The following is a 10,009-nucleotide window of genomic DNA, read 5'->3' as shown; positions in this document are numbered from 1 at the left end:
AAGGATAATAGATGGAAAACATCAACATAAGGAGCAAAACTACACCCTAGAAGAAAGTAATCTTTCAATAAATCCACCCAAATCTAATTCTACCTCTTATAACAAAAACAACAGGAAGTAATGATTACTTTTTCTTAATATCTTAATATGAAAATTAATATTACCAACATATCCTAATCAATTGAAATCCAAAAATATGAGGAATTAGAACTATATTGACTGTCATCCAATGGTCTCTCTAATTTGGTAATTGGAGAAATAGGTCCAATATTATATAATTCATATATACTTTCAGCTTGTTTGTTCATGACAGTGTCTTGCTGTGTTCCACGTAATGGTCTTGAGATCTTGCTTCTCCTATCTCAGCCTCTCTATTAGTAGTATTGTTTATTTCATGTTTTTACACTATACTATGTTTTTCAGAACAGCTTACATATTTTAAAAGTATTTATATACCCAAAAGTAATATAGACAATTAAATTCGGAGGGGGCTTGTAAGAGAACAACAAAGAGTGAGACTGAATGCTTTGCTTGACGTTTGTAACTCTTGTATCAAGTTACCACAGTAAGAACCAAGATTTTAAGGTCTACTAAATACAAAACAAACAAACAAAAGCACTTTATATATTTATGTTCATTTAAGAAAATATTAGTAGTGATGTATTATTTTGAAATATACAGTTAATATGTTTGGAGTTATTTAAAATTTATATTGAGAAAAATGTATGTATTTTCAGTATTGCCATAGACAAGCATCTACATAAGACTTAAATTGTTGTTTTATATAAAATAACTTTTATAATACTCATTTTTATTGTTATAATATTTTATAAATTTTAAAGAATATGACAAAAAAGATATTGTAGGTATTGAAGGTGGGGGTCTCTGGGAGGAGCTGGGGTACAAAAGGAAAACAACAATGTGATTTAATTCTATTTACTTTAAATATGTTTTTAAATGTTAATAAATTCAGATAAATTGAAATCATGTAACTTTTCACATCATAATGCAATAAGGCTAAAAATAAGAAAAAAAATTTCTCCTTATTATCATTTAAATAGTCTTTTTTTTGGCTAGTCTTACCGCCAACTCCTGATATTCATTATTCTGTTTTATTGACTATTGTTTTCCATTCAATTCTTTGAGGTGTTCATTTCTAACACCTGAATTTTTTTTTTTCAAAATGACAGTTTATTTGCTGACCTTTTTCTTCCATAGTTGCTGGCTTTTCTGTCCACTTCACCACCATTTGCATCCATTTTGCTGACTTTTTCTCTATGTTGCTGAGTTCCTTCTTGAAGTCCTTGGTCTCATTAATCTGTTTGTTTGTAACCTCTGTCAGGTCATTGGTCATTTTTACTAGCCCACTAAAATCTCACCAATGTTCATAGGACTAAAAAATGGAAGAAGTCAGAAAGTGCTGGGAGGTTAAGAATGAGTGTGAGAAAGTGGAGAAATAATGAATGAATGGGATAAGGGAAGAAGATGGGTTGAGTGGGAAAGAGTGGAGAAGTAATACACAAAAGTAAGAAAGAAGAGAGCAAGGCAGACTGGTATGAGGAGAAGAGTAAAAAGCAACAGGCTAGGAAAGAAATACCAATACTGGAGGAGTGTAAGGAGTAAGCAAAAAGGAATAGACCCAGGATGCAGAAACAAAAGACAAGAATGAAGGATAATGAAATTTATTCCCCAATAGGAAAATAAAAGCACATAAGTATAAAGGGCTGGATAGGGGCTGGATTGATGGCTCCATGGTTAAGAGTACTGAGTGCTCTTCAAGAGGTCCTGAGTTCAATTCCCAGCAGCCACTTGGTGGCTCACAACCATCTGTAATGGGATCTGATCTTCTGGTGTGTCTGAAGAAAGCAACAGTATATTCACATAGATAAAATAAATAAAATCTGTGGAGGGGGGAGGCAACAGGGGTTTGTTTTTGTTGTTTCTGTTTGTTTCTTTGTTTTTTGGAGGGGAAACTGTGAAAGGAGAAATTTACATGTGAATAAAGAAAATATCTAATAAAAATTATATAAAAAAAAATCTAAAGAAAGAAAAAAAGATCCACTAAAAATATAGATGAGTAAAGAATAGCAAGTAAAAGTAAAACAAGTATAATGCATTCAAATCCTGCTATATGTGTGGGAAAAAACCATATATATATATATATATGTTTTTAATATATATATACATACATATATATACACACACACATATATATATACACACACACACATATATATATATATGAGCTGAAGGGGTTGGAGAGATAGCTCAATAGTTAAAAATGCACGCTGCTCTTGCAGAAGACCTGAATTCAGTTCCAACCACCCACTTTAGGGAGCTCACAAGTGTCCATTAATCTAGCTTCAGGGAGCCCACACCCTCTTCTGGCTTCTGTCAGAACTGCTCAGTCTATATAGTGTTACTTGTACATATATGTTTTCAGGGCTGGTCGTGTGGTATTGGATAACCAACTTGCTATATTCTTCCTTGGGGAAGGCTCTTTCTCCTGTTCTCAGAATCCCGTAGTTTCTTACAGTTGTTTGTCTAGGCTTGGGGCTTTGTGAGCTTTCCCTCATCCACACTGACATGTCTATTGTTTTTGTCCTTGTTCAGGTCATGTTTAGGTTATCACATTGGTGAGAGTTCATGGTGTACATTCTGAAATTTCTAGAAGATACAGTCTCGTGGTGAGTTTCCTGTTCTTCTGGCTTTTACCATCTTTTCACTTCCTCTTCTTACACTAATCCCTGAGCCTTAGGTCAGGAGTTGTGTTGTAAATCTATCCACTAGGACTGGATGCCACAGTGCTGCATGCTTTAGGGGGTTAGTTTTTCTTTAATCACCAAGACAAATCAATCTGTAAATAGGTTTTAGCAGTAATTGTAATTTCATCAGGCTTGAAACAGGGAGGTGAACAGATTGGGGTTTCAAAAACCTCCCCTCTTGAGATGTGTAAATTCTGTGAGTAAAAAAATCACATTTAGTGGATGTGCTTAAAAACATTCATGTCCTTTCTGTTGGTAAACATTTCCCAAGAAATGATATTGCTTCAACATGTGAGTGCACGCTTTTAGCTAAGTTTGAAAAAAAATGTCATTCTTGGTACTGACATATTTTATGTTCCATGGGACTTTGTATATGCGCAAACTGTGTCCAGCCCAAAGCAAAATGGTCTTAAAGTCAGCTTGGAAACCTTAAAAGCAATAGTTGTTGCTTTCCAAGCTGTACTGCTTATTTGTAGATATTCTACCTATCATGAAATCTTATTTGATATTGAAATGTTCACTTTATACTCTACTTACACCTAGGACTGATCTACTATCAACACAGCTTTTCTATGTAGCATTTGGTTTCTTCTTTCTTTCTCTTTTTTGGCTTCGTATAAAAAACACACCACAATAGTGGTAAATACTCCTTCCTGGGCAAATTATTTACAGTCCTAGAAATAGAGTTTAAAAAAATATTCTTTAAAGGCTACATTTAAACTTCAGTTATGTCTCAAGTTTCACTCTTAAAAGACAAAGAAGAAAATGAAATAGAAGAGAAATAAAGGCAATTTAATGGTGGTGTGTTGTTCAGCACTTGAGTGATATGAATACATTAGAATCTCTAAGCTATGAAGGAAAACAACGGCCCAGTTCTCCATGGTTGAATAAACAAGGTGGGAACTCCCTCTTCCCAAACTATATTTTAATCTTTTTTCAATTTCTCTGCTGTCTCTTTCTATAATTAGTGGCCGATTGTTATTAATTTATTTGGCATTTATTATGCTAATGTTAATTCATGCATATCTAATATGCTTTAATGAGAATTGGGAGGAATTTTCCAGTATGATGGACTGATTCTAACAGTATTTATGGAGAGAAAATGAAAAATTTCATGTGCTTCTCTCCACAGTTTACTAATTAATTACTCACACTTTAGAATACACAGAGTGATATGGACATCCACAGTAAATGAAAGAGTAGAAGTCTGCAAACCAGCCGGTGACCACGTTGGTGTAGAACACTTCCCTCATGGAAGCCATATGAAGAATAAGTGACCTAGGAATCATTCCATGTAAACTCTGCTTGTAAGTCATATCTCATAGCTGCACAGCTTACACTTGTGTGTGCATGTGTGTGTGAGTGACATCTCTTAGCAGGGAGGTGGTGTGGGCTGGAATGGGCACAGTTTCTTGACCCTTCCTTCTAAGTAAGCACTCTGTCCTTCCCTCTCCTTTCCTTCCCTTCCCTCCTCTCCTCTTCTTTATTCTTTTTCTTTCCTTGAATGCCTCCTCTCCCTCCTCTCTCTCCCCTCCCCCAACCTCTCCTTTTTTCCCTCTAATTGAATCAATGCTGACCTCCATTAAGTCAGGAAAATGTGCCACAGTCTCTTTGAGAAGCCAGCAGTGCCTTCTTCCTAGGGTCTTGTACTTGTAGGAGCCCTGAACCAAGGCATAAAACATTCACTTTCCTCATTACCATTTCTCAGTGACAGATAACCAAATTAGTCCCCACTGCCCATTATCACCACCACCATCACAAACAACGGTACACAGAATAACTGAGCATCCTCATAAAAACCCCCTAAATTGTGCGAGATGTTCTTTGGGATATTTAGCCATGGCTGGGCTGGGGATCTGATGGATCCTTATAATGACCAAATATCTCTGACTGTCATGACATTGAGGGTAGCTGGACATCTAGTATCTAATTGTAATAAATGTGCACTCCAGAGGACTTTGTGCTAACCTGATTTTACTCACTGATACTAGCAGTCTTTAACATGGGTCATTGCTGCTGATAATTAAGGGCAAAGATTTGGCAATAAGCATTCTAAGGTGAAAGCTGACAAAGGTGAGAACAGATGTACTGCCTTCTCTTTCTCTTCTTTCTTCTTACTACTTCTATTTCTCAGTTGAGGTCATGTGACTGCAGTCACGTGATAGTCCTCTTCACTGAACACTTCCATCCCACAGTCTGGACAATCTTGATTCCCTAGAGTTTCTAGGATATTGAGCTACCTCTTGTTAGCTTTGTTTTTGTCTTGTTTTATACTTTACTTAGGGTGGATTTATGAGCATTGAATTTTGATCAATGGTATTTCCCCTAGATGAAGAGGGGACAGTGGTGGTTTGAATATGCTTGGACCAGGTAGTGGCACTATTAGGAGGTGTGTCACTGTGGGGGTGAACTTTGAGACCTTCCTCCTAGCTGCTTGTGGGACAGTCTTCTGTTTGCTTTTGGAACAAGACACAGAACTCTCAGCTCCTCCAGAGCCCTGCTTACATGGATGCTGCCATATTTCTCACCATGTTGATAGTGGACTGAAACTCAGAAACTGTGAGTCAGCCCCAGTTAACTGTTGTCCTTTTAAGAGTTGCCTTGGTCATGGTGTCTCTTCATGGCAATAAAATCTCTAACTTAAGACAGGGACCAAAAGTCTTACTCACTTATGTTAGGGACTAGGTTCATCATTATCTCTTAAGGAAAAGCAGGGTGGGGACTTGAAAAATAGCTCAATTGCTGGATGGTGGTGGCGCATGCCTTTAATCTCAGCACCTGGGAGGCAGAGGCAGGCGGCGGATTTCTGAGTTCGAGGCCAGCCTGGTCTATAGAGTGAGTTCCAGGACAGCCAGGGCTACACAGAGAAACCCTGTCTCAAAAAACAAACAAACAAACAAACAAACAAACAAACAAAAAAGAAAAATAGTGCAATCAGTTAAGTTCATGCCTTGTAAACGTGAGGATCTTAGTTCAGACTCCACATAGAAACTAGATGTGGTGCTGTGTGCTTATACCTTTACTTTGGGGATCTGTAGACAGGCTGACGATTCCTGTGGCTTACTAGACAGCCACCCTAGCCTAAAACCGAGTATATGGCCAGTGAGAATTCTATTCTGTCTCAAAAAGAATGGTGCCAGAGGAAGGACAATGGGGTCTCTATCTCCCTCTTTTACACATGTACGTGCATACACATACACACACACACACACACACACACACACACACACACGCACGCAGCAGCAGGGGTTTTGTGGCTCATAGGTAGAACATGTACCCTACCAAACAACAGCAGCAACAGCAGCAACAACAACAGCAACACCTCACCCAAACCCCAAAATAATAATAATAAAAAAATCCACCAAAAATCAAAACAAACAAAGAAAGCTATCTTAGTTCCTATGACATGGAGAAGGGGAAGTCACTAGCATTCTTTCCTAAAGCATCTGATGCAATTTTTGGGAAGGAGAGTGGTGGATAGGTTAGGACCCACGCTCATATCTCTCTTTCTGGGCCATCATGGAAAAGCTGTCTACTAACCCCTAAGATAGCACATACACATCAGAAAAGAGATAGCAAGAAATAGGCTCTGCTGGGGAAAAATAAGGAGGGATGTGATCTTGATTGGGAGATAATAGCTTGAAATTAGGAAGAAGAAGCAGGTTGAATAAAGACCATGTTTGAAACATGAGAAAATGAAGCCAGATTGTACTCTCGAGGGGAAAAGCTTGATCCATCCATGTTGCTGTCAATGGATAAGACTTTCTCATTTGCTATGCACACTCGTCTACTCCAGTCACATCTAAAATATCGGGGATAAAATCTTGATAAAGGATAAGAGGCAATAAGATTTTAAAAGGAGTTTTGTGTCTTTTGGATTTCAGACAGTCGCTGGTATCCCCTAACTCAGATGTGTTCCAGATTAGTCTTTCTAATCGTCAACATGGCCTCATATTTAGGCATAAATGTACCCCAAGTAATGATTTGTAAATGGCTAAGATTGGGCACTGTTTTCTGGCCAGCACAATGTTTTCAACTATCTTAGTTTAATACCAACCTGTCCATAGCTTGTAATTTCTCTCAAAGTATCTGTCTTGCCAGAGCTAGCAACAGAGGTCGAGTACATTCCTTAGGGCAATAGATAGTTTACAATAGTTAGAAATGTTTTGTATACTAGTGAGTAATGAAGGGTTTCTCTCACTCAAAGACATTAGCTAAAAGGGTTAGGTCAGAACTCCCCACTGCTTGTCCCCAGCTAGACCCAGAGAATTAGCAGGAAATGCCAGATTGAAACCTCCTGGTCATTGCCACCCCCCCGCCCCCCAAGAACCAGAGAATTAGCATAGGAATATCAAAATACCTCAACAGGGAGAGTTCCACTCCTCTTCCTCCTGCTTCACACCTAGCTACCAGACCCTACTGACCTTGATGTGCGGTCATTTGCCTATGTGACTCTTGTAATTTGCCCTGCTTGCTGTATGCTACTTAAGCCTGCTTTTCTCTTTGTATACGAGGACTGGGACTCGCAGAGAGACTTGCTCTGCACTTGCACTGGCGCTCAGACTAAGGCTAGAACTTAAATGAGCTAGGACTCAGATTCATGGAATTCGCAGTCCCCCTGGGCCCAGAGCACTTGGGCCGGAGGAATTCAGCACCAGTTCAGAGGAGATAGCTGCTGCTTTAGACCCAGTATGTTTTAGATAGCCTCAGATGTACCTCAACTATTGAGCTGCCAGATTTACCATCTCTCTTTTGCAATGACTGTAAAAGTCTGATGTCATTTTTAAGAAATACATTGAGATCCTGTACTTCATGTGTCGTCTCTGCCATCATTTCTTCGCCTACACCTTGTCGACCTGACTAGGACCCCCATTTCTCCCGCGGGTTGAGGGAGGCCCAAATCGGCCAGCCCGTGGCAGGTGGCGCCCGAACAGGGACTCCAGCAGGTAAAACTTTTTCTTTCTTTCTTTCCTTCCTCTCTTTCCTTATTTCTCAGACAAGGTTAGGATCTCACAAAGAATTCTGCAGACTCGCTGGTAAAAGATCACCAGTTATGGCGAGTAATCTTGATATCCATGGGGCAGTCATAATTGTGGCTAGAAGCCTCACTAGCAGTGGTAAATTGCCCACACTGTAACAAAGAAGGGACAGAAATTCAGTGCATATGTTAAAAGTACCTATAAAAAGGAAAAAAGTCTTCAGGGGAGTAAAGTCACATGTTTCGGCTGCAGGGAGCTGGGACATCTGAGGAAAGACTATAAAAGTCCCTCAAAAATCAGAAAATAAAAACACTCCTCCAAGTCCTTGCCCAGGTTGTGGTAAAAAAAAAAAAAAAATCGGCCGGCCCGTGGCACTCATTGACTAATGTTGTGGAGAAAGAGGAAATGCGTTCACAAGGAGGGTGGAGTACTTTGAAATGGAGTTTAGTAATGGAAAAATCCATTAATAACATTTGTAAACCATGTCAACAGATTTCATCGTCACATCTCTGCTTTCTCTATAAATGTAGCTTTTAGTAAAGTGCCAGGCTGAGCTTCACACATGTGTGACCTGACTTGGAGCAACGGAGTCACAGTTTAATGTAGTCTTGATGGTGAACACTTATCCCTGGCCTATATACTTAGACTATTCCATTCCATTTTATTTATGTTCAACTATTTTTCTCTTTCAGAGTATGTGGATAAAAATGAAGCCAGGCATTTCAAGGCTATTCTGGGATCTCTGTCTCAAAAAGGAAGAAAAGGAGAGAAAATTGGCAGGCTATGTCTAATGGAAGATGTTTTACAGATGTCTTAATAAAAATGAACTTTGAAATGGCAAGTGGTTAGAGGTAGATTTTGCCAAAACTTTTCAACGGGAAGTTATGATAAACAATAGCAGATCGTGGGCCCTCTGTGGGCCTTCTTACTTTCTTTATGGTGGGAACAAATTTTTAACAAAATGTCTTTGTATAGGTAAGTCACTAAAGAGAAAGTTAAAAGAAAAATCAGGTATATACATGTAACATATAATATATAATAGGAATTATATACTTTATATATTAAATTGAATTAAATCTATATACATTGATGTATATAAATTAATTATATTATATTTAAATCTACATACATTAATTCATTTATGTAAGATAATTATTATATTAAACCATATATTAAATTCAATGTATATATCTTTAACTAAAGTGTTTAGAATATCACTAGATTGGATTTTTCTTGAAAATGTATATCTATAAACACAATGAGTGCCCATGCCTTTCCTTGGCGTTACTGTATGGGAACTGAGGAAGTATAATGCCACAGTGGACAGGATGACTTCAGAAGACTCTGATAGACAAAGGTTTAGTTATATCAGAAGCTGGGAAAATCAACAACAACACTGACAATCATTTGAGCTGTCATTATAAACGCTGCCTGTCAGACCGATGGTCAGATTAAAATGCAAATGTCGATACTTTAAATACTTGAGCTACAGTACATCCAAGAGAGAGGAACAGTTCAATAGTGCACAAGGAACAGGGATGATACACGGCTTTTCAATTTTCTAGAAGTTCCTAAAGGGTAAAGCATACTTCAGTAAATTAGGCTTTTACTAGAACAGGTTTGCTTTTTTCATTTAGGAAGGGGAAGAGAAGGTCCGACTCCAAATCTCTTCCCATTACATTTGCCCTGATAGCTTTAAGTGAAGAAAGGTAGTTTTGATTATCATGTCCAGTAAGAGTAGCATCTGTCTTTCTGACATACAAGGCTATCCTCTGCCCTTGTCAATATGTCATAGCATGCTCCCTTCATGGTTAACTTGTTTTGTTCCAAACTAACTGTATCAAGTAGATGCAGTTTGTGATGTTACTTTCCTCATCCCGTAGCCTTCCACTTGAGTGGAAATACATGACAAACAGAATTTGACTTGTTGAAGTATTTGTCCTTAGACTGTATGGAAATGTGGGCTTAGCATCTTCTTTCTGTTTCCACTGAGTTCTATGATCATTGGATCACCGTGAGCTGGGGACTGAGGCTTACCTAGACCACAGGAGTACGGTGATTTATGAAAATTGATATAAGAAAGGCTATGGGCAAAAATAAGTTTAGGAGTTTTGTCAGCAATGATCTTCAGCTTTTGTCATGGGTTAGCCTAGGGATTGCTTCTAGAAGCCAGCTGTAAATGTGCACCTGCTTATTCTACACACCATTAGCTGTCTGACCCCTAAAAAATACCAGGGCAGGGGAACCCAAAGATTTCCTATCCAC

General features: G+C 38.4%; 1 long non-coding RNA gene across 1 annotated transcript in view; it reads left to right on the top strand.

Annotated features, from left to right (window-relative positions):
* The window catches only part of LOC116086433, a 43,854-nt gene extending 35,269 nt beyond the window's left edge, over positions 1-8,585 (top strand). Inside the window, exons 3-5 of the long non-coding RNA XR_004116924.1 lie at positions 2,614-2,687; positions 3,925-4,072; positions 8,437-8,585. This is a non-coding gene — a long non-coding RNA (uncharacterized LOC116086433). The remainder of the gene's footprint in view (positions 1-2,613; positions 2,688-3,924; positions 4,073-8,436) is intronic.
* Positions 8,586-10,009: the final 1,424 nt, after the last annotated feature.

This window comes from Mastomys coucha, unplaced genomic scaffold (assembly GCF_008632895.1).
Source record: "Mastomys coucha isolate ucsf_1 unplaced genomic scaffold, UCSF_Mcou_1 pScaffold12, whole genome shotgun sequence".
Taxonomy (NCBI): domain Eukaryota; kingdom Metazoa; phylum Chordata; class Mammalia; order Rodentia; family Muridae; genus Mastomys; species Mastomys coucha.
Note: the sequence above shows the minus strand (reverse complement) of the source record. Positions and strands in the feature narration are given on the sequence as shown.